Genomic DNA, 20,067 nt, shown 5'->3' with positions numbered 1-20,067 from the left:
AAAACATCTGAAAGGCAGTGGGCTGAATCGTACAACATTAAACAGGGTGACATTTGAGAAAAGAACTGAAGGAAGTGAGTGATCACGCCACACCAATCATCTGGAGGAAGAGCATTCAGGGTGGAGGGAGCCATCAGAGGAAAGGGCCTGAGCCCGAAACAGGCCTGGCAGGTTTGCAGAACAGCAAGGTCTCCAATGTGGCCAGAGTGGAACAAGAGAGGGGCAGCCAAGATCGTGCATCCGGCCACATGAGTTGTGGACTGCGTAACTTGGGGGCAGGGGTGGCCACCCACATGCTCCACAGTGAGCTCGGCACGACTCAGCTTGCTTGGTTACATACCAGGCCCTGGGGTGGGAGATGAGGTCAGAGGGGCACGGGGCAGCCTTGTGGGCCACGCGGAGGATTTAGTTTTTTCTTTGAGCGAGACAAGAAGCTACTGTCAAGAGGGTTCTGAGTCAGGGTATGACTCAAATGGACCCCTCCTCACTGAGTCGCTGGGCAGAGAGCGCACAGAGCAGGGCAAGGTTGGAAGCAGGAGACCAAGGCAGAGGCCTGCAGTGATCATAGTCTAGTGCATCTTGTGTTTCCTTCCCAGTCCCATGAGGCGGTTCTACGATCACTCTTTTATAAAGAAAGAAATGGAGGCTCAAGAGATCTGGTAACTTACCCAAGGTTACTGGGTGAGGCAGTGGCAGAACCACCAGGATTGGGAAGCAGGGGAAGAGAACATTCCAGGTGCAGTGAGCATCACCAGCCATGAAGCAGGAGCTCTACAGGGCCTGGCACACTTAGGGCAGGCTCGTGGTGCAGGGAATCTAGAGCCCCAGGGCAAAGGGCAAGGGCAGCCAGTGAAGGCCTGTCCGTGCCCTGTCTGCCCACACAGATGCCTCCCCGCAGTGTCCAAGCCAGCCTGGCTGCCTGGCCCAGAACCCCCAGCTCCTAAACCATCCCTCTGCTCCACGCTTATCCTTCCCATGTCAGCCCACAGGCAGCCAGGAGAACCTTTTAAACACATAAATCATGTGTTATTTTTTTGCTTTCAATGCTCCAGTGGCTTCCCATCATACCAGACACACAGGAGACCCTCAATGAACAGTGAACGAAAAGATGGGTCCCTCATTCCCACAGACTCGCGCAGGCTGATCCTGCTTCAGACCAAGGGAAAGCACGCCTTCTCTGTGCCCTCCTTAGCAGAGGGAGGCAAAGCCATGTCCAGGGGTCAGGGGGGCCTGCCAGCTAGGCTGCTGTGCTAACCAGATGAAACATAGAAGCAGAGGGGATAGCCATTCAGACCGCCTCAGAGGCAACTTTGGGATTAAACTTGTTTTAAATAAAACTGCTTATTTCAAAGCAACCTGGATTCATTCCACCATGCTAGGGCCAAGTGAAGGAGGTCTGCAGATGGCCTGGGCCATCATGACTGTAACAGGTGCACTCCAGACAGGAGCCTTGGCCCTGAGGCCTCAAAGCTCCAGTCCTCAGTAAGGACACTGTGTAAGAGAACCCGGGGGCCTCAGAGCCACAGGCACTAGGCAGGCAATGGAAGGCCCTCCTCACTGAGTCTGTGTCTTTAAGGGGTGGATCCAGTGACTGCCTCCTTCTCTGAATGCCACAAACCCTGAACCCCAAAGCTCTCCCAGAACCAGGGAGACTATGAAATGAAGGCTGAAACAAAACTTTACAAAGTCAGCCAGTCGATAAAGGGACAAAAGGATATATGGCCCCAAAGATCACAACCACTCCCGGGGTTTAAATCCAAGTCCTGTGAGGGCTGCCCTCATGCCGAAGACCTTTGCTATCTGTAGAACTATAGAAACATGCAGACACACACATGCATTTATGCAGATATATTTTTAAAGGAATGGTAACACCACGAAAAGGATGAGAATAGTAACAAGCTTCCCCACTCCCCAAGAAAATTGATTTAGTAACAAAGAACCTTCCTGTCGGCCCTGGTAGGAGTATTAGATAATCACAGCATGAATGACTTCTTCTCTGGTTCAGCATCACAGCTCATGGGTAGGAGAGCAGTTGAGGGGAGCTCTGGAAGCCAAAGTGGGTCCCAGACCCCTCTGGGAGGCAGGGAACTAGAAGCTTCCCATACTGCATCAAACCAGTGTGAGGAAAGCTTCAAAGGCTTTGTTCTTTGAAGGGGAAGATGGGAGGAGAAGGGTCAGCAAACACAGTCACTAAGGTCCGCAGGAGGAAGGGTGTCGAGTTTCCACTGGAGTGAGGGTCGTGTTTGTCCTGGTTTTTCAGAAAGCTGGGGCACAAAGAGCAGGACAAATGGCCCATCTGACAGAGAAGCATAATAGAAAAGAAGATTCAATAAGGAAGCTCAGGAAAATCACTCACAACTACCCAACTTCTAGCTTTTCTGGGCAGTTGAATGGCAAGCAGAGAGTGATGGCCAAAGGCCCTGTAAGCGTGGGTGATCGAGAGCTGCGGGAAGGGCCGTGTCACCCAACATGGCCTAAATCCGCACAAGGCCAGACTCTGAGCCCCCAGGAAAGGACCAGGAGTGGGTACAGGATGGGGTGGCAGGGAGGAGCTCATTAAAACAACAACAACAACAACAGAAAATCCTGGCCCTTAAAGGAACAGTAGTCCAGCATCCGACTGGAGGGACACAGAGAGGCTGGTCCTCACCAGAATTTGCAAATAAGGGCGAAAACACAACGCTTGGCCTAGGACAGATGGGGGCTGCTTTGTGGGGTTCATCGCTCTGTGGGAAAGGAGGATGTGTGCCTGCAGCCCAGAGATGGGCAAGTGGAATGACCCAGAGGGTCAGCCCCGGGCTTGGGCGTCGTTTGCTCTCCCTGCGGGGCTGCAGGCCCACACCTGGCCCCAGGCAGACTCAGCTTCCCTGAGACACCTCCCCAATCTCTTCCCTCCTCCCCATCTCCTCTTCTCTCATGAAGCACCAGGGACATAGAAGGTGCCAGGCCTTGGAATCATCCCAACCCCAGCCCGCCTGTTCCACTACAAAAGGGCACAGGTAACCATCTCTGATGCCATTCTTACAATCCATAATGAGCTTCATTTATTTCCCTGCAAACGATTTCTCTCACCCACGGGAATGAAAGCTCCATGACGGCAGAGGGCAGGTCTGCCTTGCTCATCACTGTGCCCCCTGACAGCATCTAGAACGGTGACAGCCACATCACAGGACAGCAACAGATCAATGCAGGGCTTCCGACACCAAGCTGTCGTCTGCGGGAGCTGTGCCAGAGCGGGCCTTGCCACGGTCGGGCCAAGTGCTCGCTGGATGGCCCAGTGGCTTCTCCAAGGTTCTGCAGCCAGCTCAGTATCCCCACCCTTCCCCTACAGTCCTCAGCCCTCCTCTTCATTCTGTCCTAGGAGCACAGCTCAGGCCACTCCCCTGGGCAATGACAAGGGCAAGGGACACCTGTGATGGGGAAGAGAACAACTGCTTCTCTTCAGTCTGCAAACGTGGTGGTGGGAAGAAACCACGACCAAATCTACAGTCACAAACAGATGGCGGGGAACAGGCACGGAGGACATAGGAAGTGCAGGGCCTAAGAGAACAAAGGACAGGGTCCCCCAGTCCCAGGTAGATGGAGTTGGGGGTCCCTGAAGAGCACAGGAGTATAAGAGAAAGGAAAACAGTCCCACAGCGGGTGGGAAAGCTGCAAAGTTCATTTCCATAATACAGGCTGGTCAAATTCTAGGAGTGGAGTTCCTTAGGACCTCTTTCCTGACATATTACAAAACAATTGCTTTCTGTGTTGATTTCCACAGGGAAAACATCCTCCTTCTAACAAATCCCTTAACTTGCAGAAAATCACCTGGCTAGGTCTAAGTTAACATGAGAGCTTATAGCCCAGGCCAGGTTGCCAAGAATAAAAATTCTTGATTTGGCTGGAGAGTATTAATTTACGGGGCTCATTTTTAACTAGCCATTTATGATTATAAGAGTAACACAAGCTCAATATTGAAAAATAGAAAACCACAGAGAAGGAGATGAGAATAAAAATCACCTTGAATTTACGAGATGAGAACGACTGTTAACATTTTGGTGCTTTTCCCTCCTTCTATGCATGAAGCCTTTAACAGAGGCAGGAGCATACTGTGAATGTAAGCTCAAGTCCTGCTTTTTCCCAGTAAAGTCCATTTAAAAATACTCCACTGCATTCCAAGAAAGAAGGTCACTCTTAGTGAATAAACAAATTAAATAACAAAATGAATCAAAGTTAAAAAAATTTTTTGATTATCCACTGAGCCCCCATTTCTCCAGCAAGAGAAAAAAAAAAAAAATCATTCTGGCCAGGATAGAAACACCCATAGGATGGAAACCATAAGCTTATCTTTGTAATTGCTTACTTCTATCATATTTTCAGTAAACATTCATTGTTTTGAACAAGCCACATTTTTTTTTTTTTTTCAAATTAACAGGGGAGGGGCGCCTGGGTGGCTCAGTGGGTTAAAGCCTCTGCCTTCGGCTCAGGTCCTGGGATCGAGCCCCGCATCGGGCTCTCTACTCAGCAGGGAGCCTGCTTCCTCCTCTCTCTCTTCCTGCCTCTGCCTACTTGTGATCTCTATCAAATAAATAAATAAAATCTTAAAAAAAAATACCTTTTACAAAAAAATTAACAGGGGAATTTTACAACCCCATCTTATTACTTTGAAGCAAGAGGTTAAGTTCTGACAGCCTTGGAAGGCTTCGTTTTCCAATCCGCAGGCAGGCCAGACTATTTAAAAATGATCAGTTCTCAGTCATGGACCATGACATCCAACTGGAAGTCCTAACTCCTGTTTTGTTGGATTCAGTCACTTCCTCAGTGGAATAAGCAAATGGCCTCACCATAGATGTATTATATGTCCTGCACTACCAGGTTGGGAGCTGCCCTGAAGGCTGCCCACGTCCCGGTAGGGCACCTGGTTGTACACGGAGGTCCAGACTGCAGCCAGTAGAGAGCAGAAGAACCGCTCTGCCCAGCAGAGAAGACCACCCAGGATCAAGATCTCTGCACAATGCACTTTCTTTCCCACCTCTCACATATCACACATTCATTCACATTTCACACCAGTATGTCCATGCCAGCCCGTAAACAGCAGGTGCTGGGGACACAGGTGAGTAACAATGACGCAAGGCCAGTTTCCACGGAGCTGCAGTTTGCAGAGCCCATCCCCCTTCCATTACTCTCACCCCAAGCCTGGAAGACCGGAAAGGCCATCACCGTTATTCCCATATTGTAGATGACAAAGCAAACGGTTTTCAAAGTATTCTGCCCCATGTCATGAAGCAGAAGAGGTTGGACTCAGACCTAGGTCTTCTGGCTCCTAGCTCAGTTCCCTGTCTACTATACCACTTGAACTGATGAATCTTCCTCTAACAGACAACGGAAGTCTTTCAGATTATTCGTATTCCTTCTGGCACCTTGGCTTTACCTGGCTGCCTAGTTTCTGAGCCATGAGTCGCCCTGAGTTCCAGATGGTCGCACATGTCCTGATTTCTCTGTGCCTGCCTAGGTTCTGACCCTGGGCTCAGGCATCTCCCCAGCTCTCAGGAGAGCTTCCAAACTCTACTGAATCTTTCCCATGGGTACTGCAAGGCAGTACACCGCAAGCTTCTCCTAATGTTCAATCTCCTCTCCACTATTAAAAATAGATTTTGCTGGACTCATGACCTCCCACTTAAAGATATTTCTCAGCCTCCTTTTGTAGTTAATGAAGCCATATAACTAAGTTCTGGCCCCTAGGATAAAAGAATGTGCTACCGCCAGGTCTTGACCTTATAATGATACTCCCCCTTCCCCCAGGAGATGTTCAAATTAGAAGCTTCTCCCTTCAACCACCAAGTGGAAACCACATAATGAAGATGGAAGGCCCAAACCACTACCTACTATGGACTAGTTTCAGTCATTGTGACTGTGGATCTCTTTAATACAGGAACTTGCTTGGTATCCCAACCAAAAAGGCTTGAGTACAACAACACTTGCTTTCTATGTACACTTGCTTTCAGTACAACAAGCCTGTTGTACTGTTGAGTACAACAGTTGTACATTCTCCAAGTAAAGCCCCTTGCCACTAATTAAATATTTCAAAGAGGAGGTTCAAAACTACATAAGGAAGTGTTCCATTCAGGTTTATTTAAGGGAAAAATTCTAAAAAATACAAATACCAGGACCTCAAAGATGATTTATGTTCAGATCCCAGGAAAAATTGAAAGAGTGCACAGAAGCAAATCAGCCCCCTTTAATAACAGGAGGGGAGAGCACTGTAAGTGATAAGCACGACCAGTCCTCTCTCCTACAGCGGCTAACTCCATTCCTGGAAAAGGCACCAAGAGCCGAAATGATGTGAGCCAAGGCTAATTTCTCCATGGAAACAATGTGATAACAGGAGCTTGTGTTCCTAACCGAGAACTTGATGGTCAACTTTTAAAAGACATTACATAAATTCCATGTTTGATCATCTATTAAAGCCTTTGGACTTCTTTTTTTTTAAAGAATATATTTTATGACAGAGAGATAGCATGTGGGCAAGGGATAGTGGGCAGAGGGAGAGAGAGAAGCAGACTCTCCACTGAGCAGGGGGCCTGATGTGGGGCTTGATTCCAGGGCCCTGAGGTCATGACCTGGGCCAAAGGCAGATGCTTAACTGACTGACTTAGCCTGGCTCACCAAAGCCTTTGGGCTTTTAAAGCTAGAAGGGCTTTTGGTGTAACAGTCTGCCACAAAAGATATAGGTGTATTCTACGCCATAGAAAGCAACTGCAAATCAACTAACCCAACACAACCACCAGTTACATGACCTTTTATTTATTCTGATTCGCTAACAGTGTGTAGCACAAAACACTTCACTTTAGTAATTACTGCGGACTTCTGAATACAGTAAGTCAGATCAATTAACATCTTTCACAGAGAAAGCAAAGAGAAACTTGGGAAAAGAGTAAAAGTTAAAGTCAGTAAAGCAATGTGTTAAGTCCTGGCTGCCACCGACTAGCTTTGGGACCTGGGGCAGTAGTTTAAACTCTCCAGATACTTCATAGCCTGCAAAAGAGTCTTTATAACACCTCTCCTCATGGGGCCATAGTGAAGACTAAACAAGACAATGCATGTAAAAGCTACTTCATAAATCACACACAGAGGTAAATGGTACTATCAGAATCATGACATTTGCAAAGACTTTGGTGGGGAGATTTTGACAAGCATCATAATGAATGCTGAGTGGACTACAAGCTACCTGGCCACTTTCTGAAAAACTGACCCAGAGCAATCCTTTTCCCTGCCTTTTGCTGCACTTTAAATTCCCACATGCATGAGAGGGCAAGAGTTAGTCAATCTGCTACATTTCAGGGCTGGCATCCATTTGTTCATGGGCTGTAAGCAGCCAGCGAGAGCTGCTCAATGTCAGCCATGGGCTACAAAAAAGACAGAGCCACAGTGAGCTGAGGCCACTGTATAATGTGTCATTTATGGACCAAAAATGCTTTCTGTGCTGTCAGAAACCTCAAAACCAGGGGCAGGAAGCATGTGGAGTACCAAGGAAAAAGGAGAAAGAAGATGATAGTGGTTGAGAGTGTAGGCTCCAGAGACTGTCCTGGGTTTGAATCACAGTTTTGCCACCCACTGTATGTTATCTGAAGCATCTCTGGGTCTCAGTCTCCCTAATTAGAAAATGAGACTGACAGTGTCCACCTCATAGAGTTACTTATTAAATGGGAAAAGTCATATAAGCACTTCGCACAGTTCTTGGCAGATGGCAAATGCTGAAATGTTAAGTAATAATAATGATGATGATGATGATACCATGTGAAACTAACAAAAATTAAGATCTGGCCCATCTCCAATCAAGACTTTTCTACAGGCTTTAGAATCAGGTATTACCTGGACAGTGTGCTGGCTCACCCATTAGTCCCTAGGCTAATCAAGGTTCTTCTGGATTTCTGCCTCATGCCCCAGGATAGGTGAAACATCCAAGCATACCCAACTGGCTGTCTAGATCCTGACACTTGTTTCCTGGCTCACAGCTGCCCATCGCTATCCTGAGAGGTATGTGCAGAGAACAGATTAACGTGAGTATCTGCGCCTAACATTTCCAACCATGCCCAGGCTGTGGCTCCGCATCTCTTTAAGGGTGAAATATATCTCCACCTTCAAAATACGGCCCTACCCAGCAAAGTGAGGCCCGTCAGCACCCATCTGGTGGACAGCGCCGCATCCCTAAACAGGCCCTGGAGGCGGGAGAACTCCCTTCATTGCCCTCCAGGCTATCTCTGCAAGGCCAGTACTCCTTCATGGTGAACACTACAGCTGCGGCTCCCTTGGCTCCCTTGGCTCCCTTGAGCCCTGGAGCAACTTTACAGCTTTCAAAACCTTTATTCTTTCCTTATCTCATTCCAGCATCAGAACAACACTGTAAGGGGCTGGGCAGGAATTGTTACACCTGTTCCACAGATAAGGAATCAGCCCATTTGAGACATTCAAGTAATTTGGCTCAGGCTCTCTGCTGCTTGAGTAGCAGAAGCAGCCCAGAATGCAAGTTATCTGGTTCCTCATCTGGTTCTCTTTCCAGAAAACGTGGGTATTTGTTTTTAAATATTCAACTTTCATAATGGTGCTTTGCTTCTGGAGAATTCATTAACCAAGGCAGCTCGGTCACAGTACAGTGAAGATTCACATACTTGAAAGACACTCACACAGGCAGATGTTCCCTGCACTCTAGAAATCTAAAGGGTGACGGAAAACAGCCATGCCAATTAACATAATTGACAATTCCCAGCTCTGGCTCCCTCTAACTGTCTGGATTTAGCTAGCAGCCTCCTATCAGGTCCCTGTTGTGGCTAGTCCCTCTCCGCCCTGATCCAACTGAAACACTGACACTGGATTGATGCTTCAGGATAATTATTTCACATAACTGAAATAGTAATCAGAACCACAGTAAAAACTAACTCTAGTGGTTCTCCCTCCACTGTTGACCAGTCTCTACCTCACCAGGTAAACTGTGACTTGCCACTTAACCTCAGAGTTTCCTAATCTACAAAATGAAGGAGTGGGCTAAATAGAGCCTTGTCTATTTCCAACTCATGACTCCAACACCCCAACCAAATCCAAATCCTGCATGTGGAGGACACTGGGAGACAGCAGCATCCAATGGTCAAGAGCTTCCATGGCCTAGTTTTAAAGCTTTGATCCTCTGCTTTTTAGCTATGCTGACCTTAGGGAGGTCACTGGATCACTCTATGCTTCAAAATCCTCATCTCTAAAATGATGCTAATAATCATAATACCCTTTCATGGGGTTTTACAACACATTAAATCAGATCATGCATGTGAAATGCTAAGGACATAAGACATGATGTGCTTCGTGTTTAGGCATTGTGTGATCTTCCAAACTTAAATTTCCACCACTTTTTGAGAACCCTCCATTCTACGCAAGTCTCTGTTCCTGAATACAGGTTGGTCATTCCTACTTCTATGCTTTTAATTGTGCTATGTTCCCACCCATCTACCCCCTGGAAATACCTGTGCTACCCCTTGTCTGTGACTCTAAATCCTACCCATCCTTAAAGATCTGGACTAAACCTGATCATTTCCATGAGGCCTCCTTCTTCCCATGACAGCTCACAAAGAGCTCTCTGGTCTCTGAATTCTTGCGGTACTTACAAATAGTCTAGACTACTTCACTGCATTATACATGGCCTTGGATTATCTTCCATCAACAGATGAAACTGCAGGCTCCTTGGCTATAACAACTCATTCATTTGGGTGCCTGGGTGGCTCAGTGGGTTAAGCCGCTGCCTTCGGCTCAGGTCATGGTCTCAGGGTCCTGGGATCGAGTCCCACATCGGGCTCTCTGCTCAGCAGGGAGCCTGCTTCCTCCTCTCTCTCTGCCTGCCTCTCTGCCTACTTGTGATCTCTCTGTCAAATAAATAAATAAAATATTTTTTAAAAAATTTCAAGATTTTATTTTTTAAGTAATCTCTACACCCCACATGGGGCTCGAAACTGTAACCCTGAGATCAAGAGTCACATGCTCTTGACTGAGTCACCCAGGAGCCCCTACAACTCTTTCTGCTTTCTTCCCTCTGGGTTTAGCCTGGCATTTGGCCCCTCAGATACATGTTGACTGAATAAATAAATGTGTAGTACTTATGCCCAAAGAAATACACAGTAAGTTTTCTTTCCTTCAGTGTGGCTCAGCTATTGATTTGCTGTACTTTGAGGCCAATTGAAGATAACATAAAGATGAACATCAGCCAGGCAAGGACAACCATGGCCAGTTAAGTCCTGATCATCAATCAAAGATACTAGTATCTGACCAGGCCGAAGAACAAGAAAAACACCGATGTCCAAGGAAGTGGTCACCTAAACTCTGAAGTACACTGTGAGACCAAGCTCACGAGGGCTAGATAGGGAAGGAAAGTTGAGGTTTTCCCAGGCTGAACTCATTCATTTGGTAAGTACTTAAGTAACTACTCTGTGCAGATGCTGTCGTAGTTGTGAGGATACAGCCAAGAACAAAAGAGACATAATTCTGTTCGGAGTCTAGCATCTACGGAGGAAGGCTAGGTATCATACCACCTTCCAGCTGCAAAGTGAAACCCAGCAGAAACTTCTTGCCCCAACTCCTTGCTATGCTTTCATTTAAGGAAAAAAGAAAAAGACAAAAAACAACATCTCATTCACAACTGACCACACAGAGGCCATGCTGAAAGTGCTGTTTCAATCCCAAGAAGGCTTCCCATCTCGAATCTGGTGGGGAAGTCTGCAGCAAAATGCCCGTGCCCTGGGCCATGTGAGCTCTAACGCCCTGTGTCCCAGAGTCCTTTAAAAGGCAAACTTGTCAAATAGCAAATGTGGTTCATGACACCAAAGGGAAACAGAAAGGGGCAAGGAGGAAGGGAGGGATGGTCGTTAGCTCGCTTTCACCACCGCAAAACCTGAGGCTCTTTTCTCCTTTGGAGCAGAAACCGCTTCTATCATCGAAAGCCTTAAAAAAAAATTTTTTTTTTCCTCCAGCAGGATACTGAAAATAGCTTTGCATTTAACATTTAAAATTGTTTTTGATCCCACACTCTTTCAGCTCTGCTCTCTCCTGCAAATTCATTCCATTCCCTAAGGGCACTTATAAGTATAATTCATAAGTAACAAACCATAGTCACCATTTTTATCCCTAAGAGTTAAAAAGAAAAACCAGTTTACATAATTATATGGAAGATAAGTTGGCCAAGAACACAGGAATCTTATCTGGACCGAAAGTTCTAGGACGAGATTTCTTTCCACTCATTAAGAAAGATAGCAGATCAGCATGAGGGTGCAGACGGAGTGGGCTTTCTAACTGCGGAGCACCATACCCGGAACTTCTGGAGCTCCTCATTATTTGAGTACATCTACTTCTTCAAGAAGAAACTGGAGGCAGCCATTTGAGGGTAGGTTGGAGCAATGAAATATGTGTTTTCCCACGGTGGTGAGAAAACAGGCTTTTATATTCAAGAAGGACCTGAGAAGTCAAAGCTTAGGGAGGGCAGCTTCCTCCAAGTTATTCAGCAAGTCAGGGGTGGGGCCGAGACTGGGCCCCAGGTGCTCCCAGCTCCCAGGGCAGGGCTCTCCCCACACTCTGCATGCCACGGGCTCATTTATAACATGGGGAGCTAAATCTTGAAGGCATCATGGGAAGAATTCCTTTCATAAAACTTTTTTTGGCAGACTGGAAAAACAGGAAGAGATGGTCCCATTGATGCTAACAGTAAATGACCTAGAATGCCACATCTAGATGAGGGGGTCCAGCTGCAGAAGGCGTAATTAATGCTGTGAATACTTCAGCGCTAAACAGCATGGCTTCAACCACAGTCAGCGTGAAATGGTGTTTTGTGGGCTTGCCTGGAAATTAAGCCATGAGTCGGTTCATCTTTTTCTATAGAAAAATTCATCCCAGGTTTCAAGTGCCTTACAAATGAACTTTTGGAGCAGACCTGCTTAGAAGATGGCTGCACATGTGAAACAGATTTCTGAGGGCTGAAGCCCTGCACCAAACACAATGAAAACAAGCAATCGCTGATGAAACGTGCTAGGGGGACATTTATGAGAAAACCCTTTGAACCGTTAATTTATGTGCAATATAAAGTTTTATTAAAAGCCTTCTGTGCAAAGTCTAGTTAACTGCTCTTTATACAAGATATAATTAAGGCCCAATGCTCCCATTCTGTATGTGAGTATTTACAGAGATTTTCTGGCACTGGGCTCAGGTTACAGGGAGGATAAAATATCTGCATACAAGGAACACATAAACTGGTTACCAGTCCTTTGCCTTCCTCAGAAACAAGCTCCTTCCAAACTCAGGGCCTTTGCACTTGTTGTTCCCACTTTTGAGGACACTGTCCCCTGATCTTCCTGCAGTTGAGCTTCAATGTCACCTCTTCAGAAAGGCCTCCCCAAGGGACCCAGCTAAAGCAACCTCCCTCTCACCATTCACTGTCACTGCTGTTTTACTCTATGCAATTGCCTTCCTCGCATCGACACTATCAGAAAAGAATGTCTTCAACTGTTCATGATCTGTCTCCGGCTGGGACTCTGTTTTCTCTGGTATCTCCTGTTAACAGTGTTGTGTACACAGTAAGCACCCAATCCACTACACTGAAGGGCTAAATGAGTACAGTTGGAGAATGGGAAGTGAGAACAAGATACTTACTTGGGAAACGATTGAAAAATGAGAGAGCTGGCCATCCCGATTAGCTACAATGTGATAATTTGCTAATTATGAAGCACACTGCTTCTGAGCAAATGGCTGGCAATCGAAAGTGACAAAGAGAGACAGAGTGCATAAGTGAAGGGGGCAAATGTCACCAGAGGAGGCTTCACCAAGCAAGAAGTGCAATTTGAGGCAGGCTAGAACAAAGGCGACAGGCCCCTTGGGTCAAGGGGGAGAGGCGAGCAAGAAAGACAGCAGGGAGGTGTAAGGCCTGCGGGCGGCTGAGCCAGGGGAGGGCAGAGCTAAGCAGCACAGAACCTCCCACCTCCGGCTCAGTCTGGCAATGGGGTTGGGGTGGAGAAGCAGGGCCACTGAGGGGGAATAGGGTCCGACTCTGGAGAGCCTGGAGCACTGAACATGGGTGCGTCAACCACAGGCCGCTGGCAAAAGGGCTGTTTCTGGAAGGCAAAGTTGGCCCCATTGTATGGAAAGAACTGAAGGAGGCAGAGAACAGAAAACAGAAGATACCCTCACTGGTCTAAGTATAAGGGGCAAAAAGAGCTTCTTCCCTCTGCTTGGATATGAGAATAACATAAGTAAGCAAGATGTCAAGGAACTCCCTCCACCCCTCCCTTGAAAAAGACAATTTCCAGAATCTTTCACAATAGCATTCCATGGCAGATTCAGGTCAACTTCCCATACATCCTACACTTGGATCACTCAAGGAGGATAACAGAGGTTCCAAACAATAGCTCTGAGGGCACAGCATGTCTTTCCAGGCCTTCCAAATCCAAGGTTAATTACATTCAGTATAGCCTGTGTTTATTATCTTTCTATTCTTTGGGGGAAAAAAAAAGAGTGGTATCTAATTCCACTGTGCAGTATATATTTGAACATTATATAACACATTTTTATGTAACAGGTTCTTGACATAAGACAATGTTTCTCTTACTATCTAAATGTATTCAGAAAACAACTGGTATTAAAAAATATATATATACACCAAGGCTGTTGATGCCTGCTTCGGGTTAAAAAGCTGGGGAGAAGAAGAAGGTGGTGAGAGACATTGAAAAGGTCTCCTCCCCAGTGAGTAGCCCTGCAGATGGCTAGAGGGAGGCAAGGGGTACCAAGCTCCGTTGGAAGGTTCATCCAATGCTCGGAGCTGCCCAGGGAGGGGCTGGCTGAGCCTGGCAAGGCCCATGTCAGAGCAATGCCGCAGGAGGGCATGAGGAAGCAAGAGAGACAGACATGCGCAACACGATGTGAGAAGAATGCTTGTGAACTCTTGGAACTGCTCCTCGGGTGAGATCGGAACGGGCATTGTGTCCTGCTGCAGAGGACTTCAGTCGTGATGAAGAGGAGGTGTGTGACCATACGCATCAACAGTAAGATGGGTTAGCAACCCCCGCGGGCCTGCTTGCCTTCCAGCACGGTGCTGGGCACCGCACACACAGCACTTCCAGTAGTGGCTCCACCCTGGCCCCCGTCCCTACCAGCAGACCCAGGCAACAGAGCTTAGAGAACAGACTCTGGAGTCCTTGGGCATAGATCCTGCCCACCCCACACCAGCTGAGTGACCTCGGGCAGTCTCCAAAACCACATCACTTGTGGGGGGAAAAATAAAGAAGATAATTACGGTACCTACCTCATGGGGTTGTGATGAAGATTAAACGGGTTAATAAACATAAGGTGCCTAACATCTTTGCGGGCACACAGACAGTGTTCAATAAACGTTAGCCACTAATGCCACCAGTACTATTATTTCTGTTTTGCAAATGAGGAGCCACTACTGGAAGTGCTGTGTGTGCGGTGCCCAGCACCGTGCTGGAAGGCAAGCAGGCCCGCGGGGGTTGCTAACCCATCTTACTGTTGATGCGTATGGTCACACACCTCCTCTTCATCACAACTGAAGTCCTCTGCAGCAGGACACAATGCCCGTTCCGATCTCACCCGAGGAGCAGTTCCAAGAGTTCACAAGCATTCTTAAGTGAGACTCAAGCTAACTAAGTGGCCCAGGTCACACATTTCAAACAGCAGTTGAAGGCACAAATATATGCAAACGTTTTACTCAGTATACGTACAACATCCAACGGGTAGAGTATTAATCAGAATAGGAAATCAGGCAGACCTCCATCCCCTTCTTTAACCTGGCTCGATGAACATGAGTTTATACTATTTCAAAGTACAGCATGTATGAATGTAAAAATCATTTCTCATTGTATGCCAGCACTCAACATTCCCCTAAAGCAAAGATGACTAAAGCTTATCCAATCTCACCCCCCCCAACCACTTTAAGTTCCAAACTCAAACCTCTCTTCCCTGTAGACCTGTTCGTGGCCATGTCCAACGTGCGTCTCTGATGCAACCCATTCCAACTCCTCCTCCTCAAAGATCACTGATTAGATTGGAAAAGCACATCCCGAAGTCTCCCTGTGCCTGTGATTTGGGGAAAGCAAGATGAACTCCCCGCAAAGTTGTCCCAAGCAAGCAGGGGAGAGAGTCCCAGAGACAGCCCAGCCCAATACCGATGCAGCAGTACTACGAATTCAAGCTAAACCAAGGGCCGGGGGGCAATGCTGCCAGGTGTTGTGGAAGGGGAAGAAAAACACAATGAAGAAATCGTTCCTGGAGGACCACGCACCTGAGCTGGGTCTTACAGAAGAGTAAGATTTTGACATGAGAAAGCTGGAAGATGGAATGGGACAAGGGCTGGTCCAGCCAACAGACAGCCTTTCAGTTTGACTAAAGAGTCCCTTGCACGTGGACAGGCAGGCTGGGTACGGAGAGGTGAGAAGGAGCAGAAGTACCAAGAGCTAACATTCACTGAATGCTCAATATGTGCCATGAAGGGCTTCATGTATTTTTTTAATAGTTTTAACTCATTTAATCTACACCACAGAGATCCCAGTCTTATAACTGAGGTTACCAAGACACAGCGAGCAAAGCAACTTGACTACATGTCATAAAGCTGGTAAGGAACAGTTAGGATGTGCGATCTGCTCCAAAGTCTGCACTTTTCACCGCTCCAACAAACTGGCTCTCAGGACAGCTTGGCGCTGAGGGGGCACAGGCACCGGTGTGTTATGAGGATGAAATGAGACAGTGCTTGCAAGCAGTTTGCAACCCAGAACTCCAAAGTCACGAATGCCGGCTCTCAGCTGCCGTTAACATCTACAATGAACCTGCTGGCAGCTGAAGCAGGAGAGACAGATTAGGACTGAAAATGGGCCAGGATAAAAACCTACCTTTATGCCATGTAGGAAGGGAACCAAGAAAGCATCATGACCCAAAGGCTGAAGAAGAAGGGAATTTCAAGAAGAATGGAAAGAAAAGTAGGGGAACAGCTGCACAGGGGCCAGGAATGACCATTCTGGACTAAGGACAGGCCCCTGGAATTCAAGACGGAAAGTTGGCGGAGATGTTTGAGAACTATAGAGAAGGTGGTAGACGAGAGCAGGCAGAGGGTGGGAGCTAGGGACAGCGCAGACGAGAAAGTGGAAGAGGAGAACGTACGCAGCCCTGTGAGAGGCCTCTGGGCAGGGAGGAGAGAGGCATACAGATTCAGGAGTACCGCACACAGACAAGTCAAAGCTGCCTGCCGCATCACGGGCCGCAGAAGGGCTATGTCCTCCCCCTTCCGTCCTTCCTCTACTAAATTGAGATGACGGTTTCTCTGGGTTTGTGAGGAGGCTGAGGACAAACAGCCTGGAAGATTTTCAGGGGGGCAGGACCATGGCAGCGCTGGGAGGGAGTGGCAGCAGGCCCCAAGGGAGGGCTTCCTGTATGCCAGGCATTTGCCACGCACCATCTCCCTTGACCCCGACACAGACTCTGTGAGGCAGGCACTGTCACTGCACCGCAGAGGAGGAGCCTGCGGTGAGAAGGATCAAGCGATTGTCTAATCAGAACCCAAGTCCCAGGTCTTGCCACTGAAGTCCAGGCTCCTGCCCAAAGGGAAAGTCCATGGAAAAGAAACAGACACAAGATCCAGTTGCTTTTTCTGAACTGGAAAGAGAGGAGGAGACCTGGGGTGGGGGGCAGGTAGAGAAGACAGGACCTTCTGAGCAGGAAGGAAGAGATGCTGAGGGGGCTGAGCAGGTCTTGTTCTGAGAGAGGAAGAGGAGAAAAGCCAGGGTGGCTCTTTGGGGTAAATCTGGGGGTCATGACAAAGTGGCAATGAGGTGAGAAAAGACTGCAGAAGGGTGACTGACGTGCCTGTGTTCCTGGGCGACTCACTAAACCTCAAGGTCTAGAGATGAGTTTTACTTCCCTGCAAGTATCAACCATGATGCTAACTAAAATTCCTCCGTAACTGTAACATGGTAAGGGGCAGAAATTGCTTCTTTTGAGACTCTCTCTTACCACCCTCAGAGCTCATGTTGCAATCACAAACAGAAGACAGCTCACAGAAGGAAAGCAACTCTTACAACAAAAAGAGATAAGAAATATTTAGTTTCTATAGATTTTCATGCAGTTGTGCTAACAAGGCCAAGTCTTTCCACCGGGCTTGTTCACTGTTTAGTATATAAATTGCACAAAGATGGTTGGCATGGAAGGAAAAAATCTGAAAACACGGCCACTTCCCTTTCTTCCGTGTGGTAGGCAAACCTCTTCTGCAGAAGGCAAACTCCTGAGTCGTCATCATTTTCTAAATCATTCGAAATGGAGTCTTTAAAACCCCATCTGTTGTTCTGTTTAAGTTTCCTATGAAAATAGGACTTCAGCTCAGATGTTCTGGAGGGAAATTAACAACCTGAACTCAAATGTATTAAATATTTAAAGATGCAGAGAACTCTAGAGCAGAAGGAACCTTTGAAATCACCTAGTTCAACTGCCTTACTTTCCACCTGGGGCATACAGAACCCAGAGAGGCTCAGTGACTCACTCCTGGTGGCACAGCCATGAACACCCAAGTCTGGGCCAGAACCAGCAAGTTCTAACTCTCAGGCTAATGCTCTTCCACCACCTGTTCCTTTCTCTCTCCCTCTTTTTAAACTTTAGGAGTTGGAATAAGGCACAGATTTAACCGTAGTTTAAATTATTATTATTATTCACTGGCTACCATCAAAACCAAAATATCTCCACAGATCCCGCTTCAGATGATATAGGCAATTTTGAAGCCTTCTAAATAGGTTCAACAAGCTGTTTTAAAGGCTTATCAGTAACGCGAACTCAGTAACAGATCATGGACCAAAAGATTCAATTTTGTGTTTTTAAAAAATATTTTGGAGTTTCATTGATATGGAAATTTAATTTAACAGCAGTGACTCCCCCCCCCCCCACCTTGCAAGCACAAAGAGCATGAGATTATTCAAAACTGCTCAGGAGCAGCAATGATTATTTTAAGCTCATGATTCAACCAGTACATTAATTAAAAACGCCACCAACCCAAATTGACAGATCCTGATATCAATGGGACCAGAAGAATTAAAATAATAGTTGTCATATAAAAATAGATTAAAACGGGGAACAGCAGCAGATGTCAGAAGGACAAGCCTGCGTTGTGGGAAATGAGATGCAGCTAAGGGGCAGCTTTTGTGGATTTCTTAAAGAACGAAGACCCTGGAAATACAGGTACACTCAAGAAATGCTTCCTCACAAATACTGAATCTTATTTCTGGAAGCTGGGTGAGAAAACTTCGCTAATAATTCCATGCCGAGGAACAGCTCTGTAAGCAGGAAGAAGAGACTGGCAAGCGCCAAAGTGCCCAGACAAGGCTACTGGACCGGGAAGGGGCCAAGGGGCTGAAGCGGAGGAGGGAAAGGGGGATAGGGAATGTGGGGCGAGGGGGGCAAGCCTGGTCCCTCATCGGCCAGCACCTACAGTGACATCCGACGCCAATGTCCAGTGCAATCCTTTCTTCTCCTGCACCTACCCTCCGACACCTGCCTGCGCTCCGCAGCCGGCTCTCAAGACCCCTCTGTCGTTGAGAGGGGGTCGTTGACTCAAGCCCCACAAGGTCGGCATTAATTTTTGCTCTTCCACTTCTATCTCCGAGCAAACGAGAGCACTCCTGGCTGTCAACGCCCGGCAACCGAGAGCGGGAACCTTTCTTTTCTGACATCTGTCAAACCCGGCGCTAGAGCCAGCCTCGCTGCGCCCTCCGCGGGGCTCCAGGGCTTCTAGGGCTGGCGGTGGGCGCACACCGGGACGCCGGGCGACAACCCCGTGCCGTCGGGCATCTGCTCGAAGACCCAGGGAGGTTGCTCCGGGGCCGCCGAGGACCCAGACGGCGGAGGCCGGACGAAAGTTCGAGTCCTGCGGTCTACCCCATTACCGGCCCCGGATTCCCGGGTGCAGCGCGAAGGCCCGCAACGGGGCCGAAGGGGCGAGCAGACTCGCACTCCCCAAGCCCGACGGAGACGCCCTCCCGCCCCCTCCCAGCCCCAAAGGCTCCCGAAAGGGAAGGGGAGGAGATGGGGAGGAAGGGCAGAAGAGGCATTGCTTGCCCAACGCCCTTGGGGTGCAGCCGTCAAGAACAGTCCTCTCGAGGGTCCCCCCAGCTCCCAGGGATACATCCTAGGACTCGCCCTGAGCCGGATCATCGCTCCCAAAGGGCGGAGCTGGCCCTTTAAGAGGCAGCTGGCTGCTTCCTCCCCCCCCCCGCCCCCCGTCCCCCGTCAGGTAGCGATGCCCGCGGAGGGGAGGTGGGTACTCCCGCGGACACTTTCCCGGTCCCTTTAAGGGCGCCTGCGGCACCTCTGCCCGCCCTATCCTGCACCGCCAGCCCCAGCGAGAGAAGATGGGGGCGGCCGGGCGCGGCGCCTTTAAGGGGCGCAGCCTCCCCGCGGCTCGGGTGGGGGCAGGGAGCGGGCACGGGCCCTTTAAGGCCGGCAGCGGGCACGTCGGGCAGGGTTCCCCGGCGGCCGGGCTGCGCCCGGGGCGGCGGCGGGGGCGCGGCGCCTGCCAGGGTGCTAACGGCCCCCGACGGGGTGCCCGGGGCCGCGCCGCTGGCTGCGGCCAGCCCGACACTCACCGTGGCTCGCGGGAGCGCCCGCGTCCGCGCCCCCACTCGGATCCCGCGGCGGCGGCGGCGGTGAGTCCGGCGCGGGTAAACAGGCACCTCCGTCCCTGACCTACTTTCTGCCTTCCCTAAATGTCGCACCACTAACCTACTTTCCGACCAATCCGCTCCCCGCCGGCCCAGGCCCGGCCCCCCGCCCACCAATCGCTGTGCCCAACCCCCCCTTCCCCGCCCACCAATGGAGGAGCCCCGGAGCCCGGATACCTGCCTCTTTCCACCAGCCAATCCGAGCGCTCGAAGGGAGACGGTCTCGGCGGTCGCCTCCAGCCAATCCGTGCGCCGCTTGGCGGCCCGCTGCCCAGTGGTGTAGCAGCTAGAGAGGCCGCTGACCAATGGCGGTGCGGCGGGGGCCGGTTTACCTGCTCCTTTCCCGCCACCAATCGCT

The 20,067-nt window shown here is 48.9% G+C and overlaps 1 protein-coding gene across 10 annotated transcripts in view; it reads right to left on the bottom strand.

Annotated features, from left to right (window-relative positions):
- Positions 1–19,807, bottom strand: part of ARNTL (aryl hydrocarbon receptor nuclear translocator like) — a 105,824-nt gene extending 86,017 nt beyond the window's left edge. For 5 of the 10 annotated variants that reach the window (XM_032356632.1, XM_032356631.1, XM_032356636.1 and 2 more), the window contains exon 1: positions 19,635–19,806. The gene's annotated coding sequence lies outside the window, so the exon portion shown is untranslated. Of the gene's footprint in view, positions 1–19,634 lie in introns of all 10 variants that reach the window. The other 5 variants (XM_032356643.1, XM_032356634.1, XM_032356641.1 and 2 more) reach the window with 2 other exon arrangements.
- Between the last annotated feature and the right edge of the window lie 260 nt (positions 19,808–20,067).

The sequence above is a fragment of the Mustela erminea genome, chromosome 9 (genome assembly GCF_009829155.1).
Source record: "Mustela erminea isolate mMusErm1 chromosome 9, mMusErm1.Pri, whole genome shotgun sequence".
Taxonomy (NCBI): Eukaryota; Metazoa; Chordata; class Mammalia; order Carnivora; family Mustelidae; genus Mustela; species Mustela erminea.
This window is presented reverse-complemented; position numbering and strand designations above follow the sequence as displayed.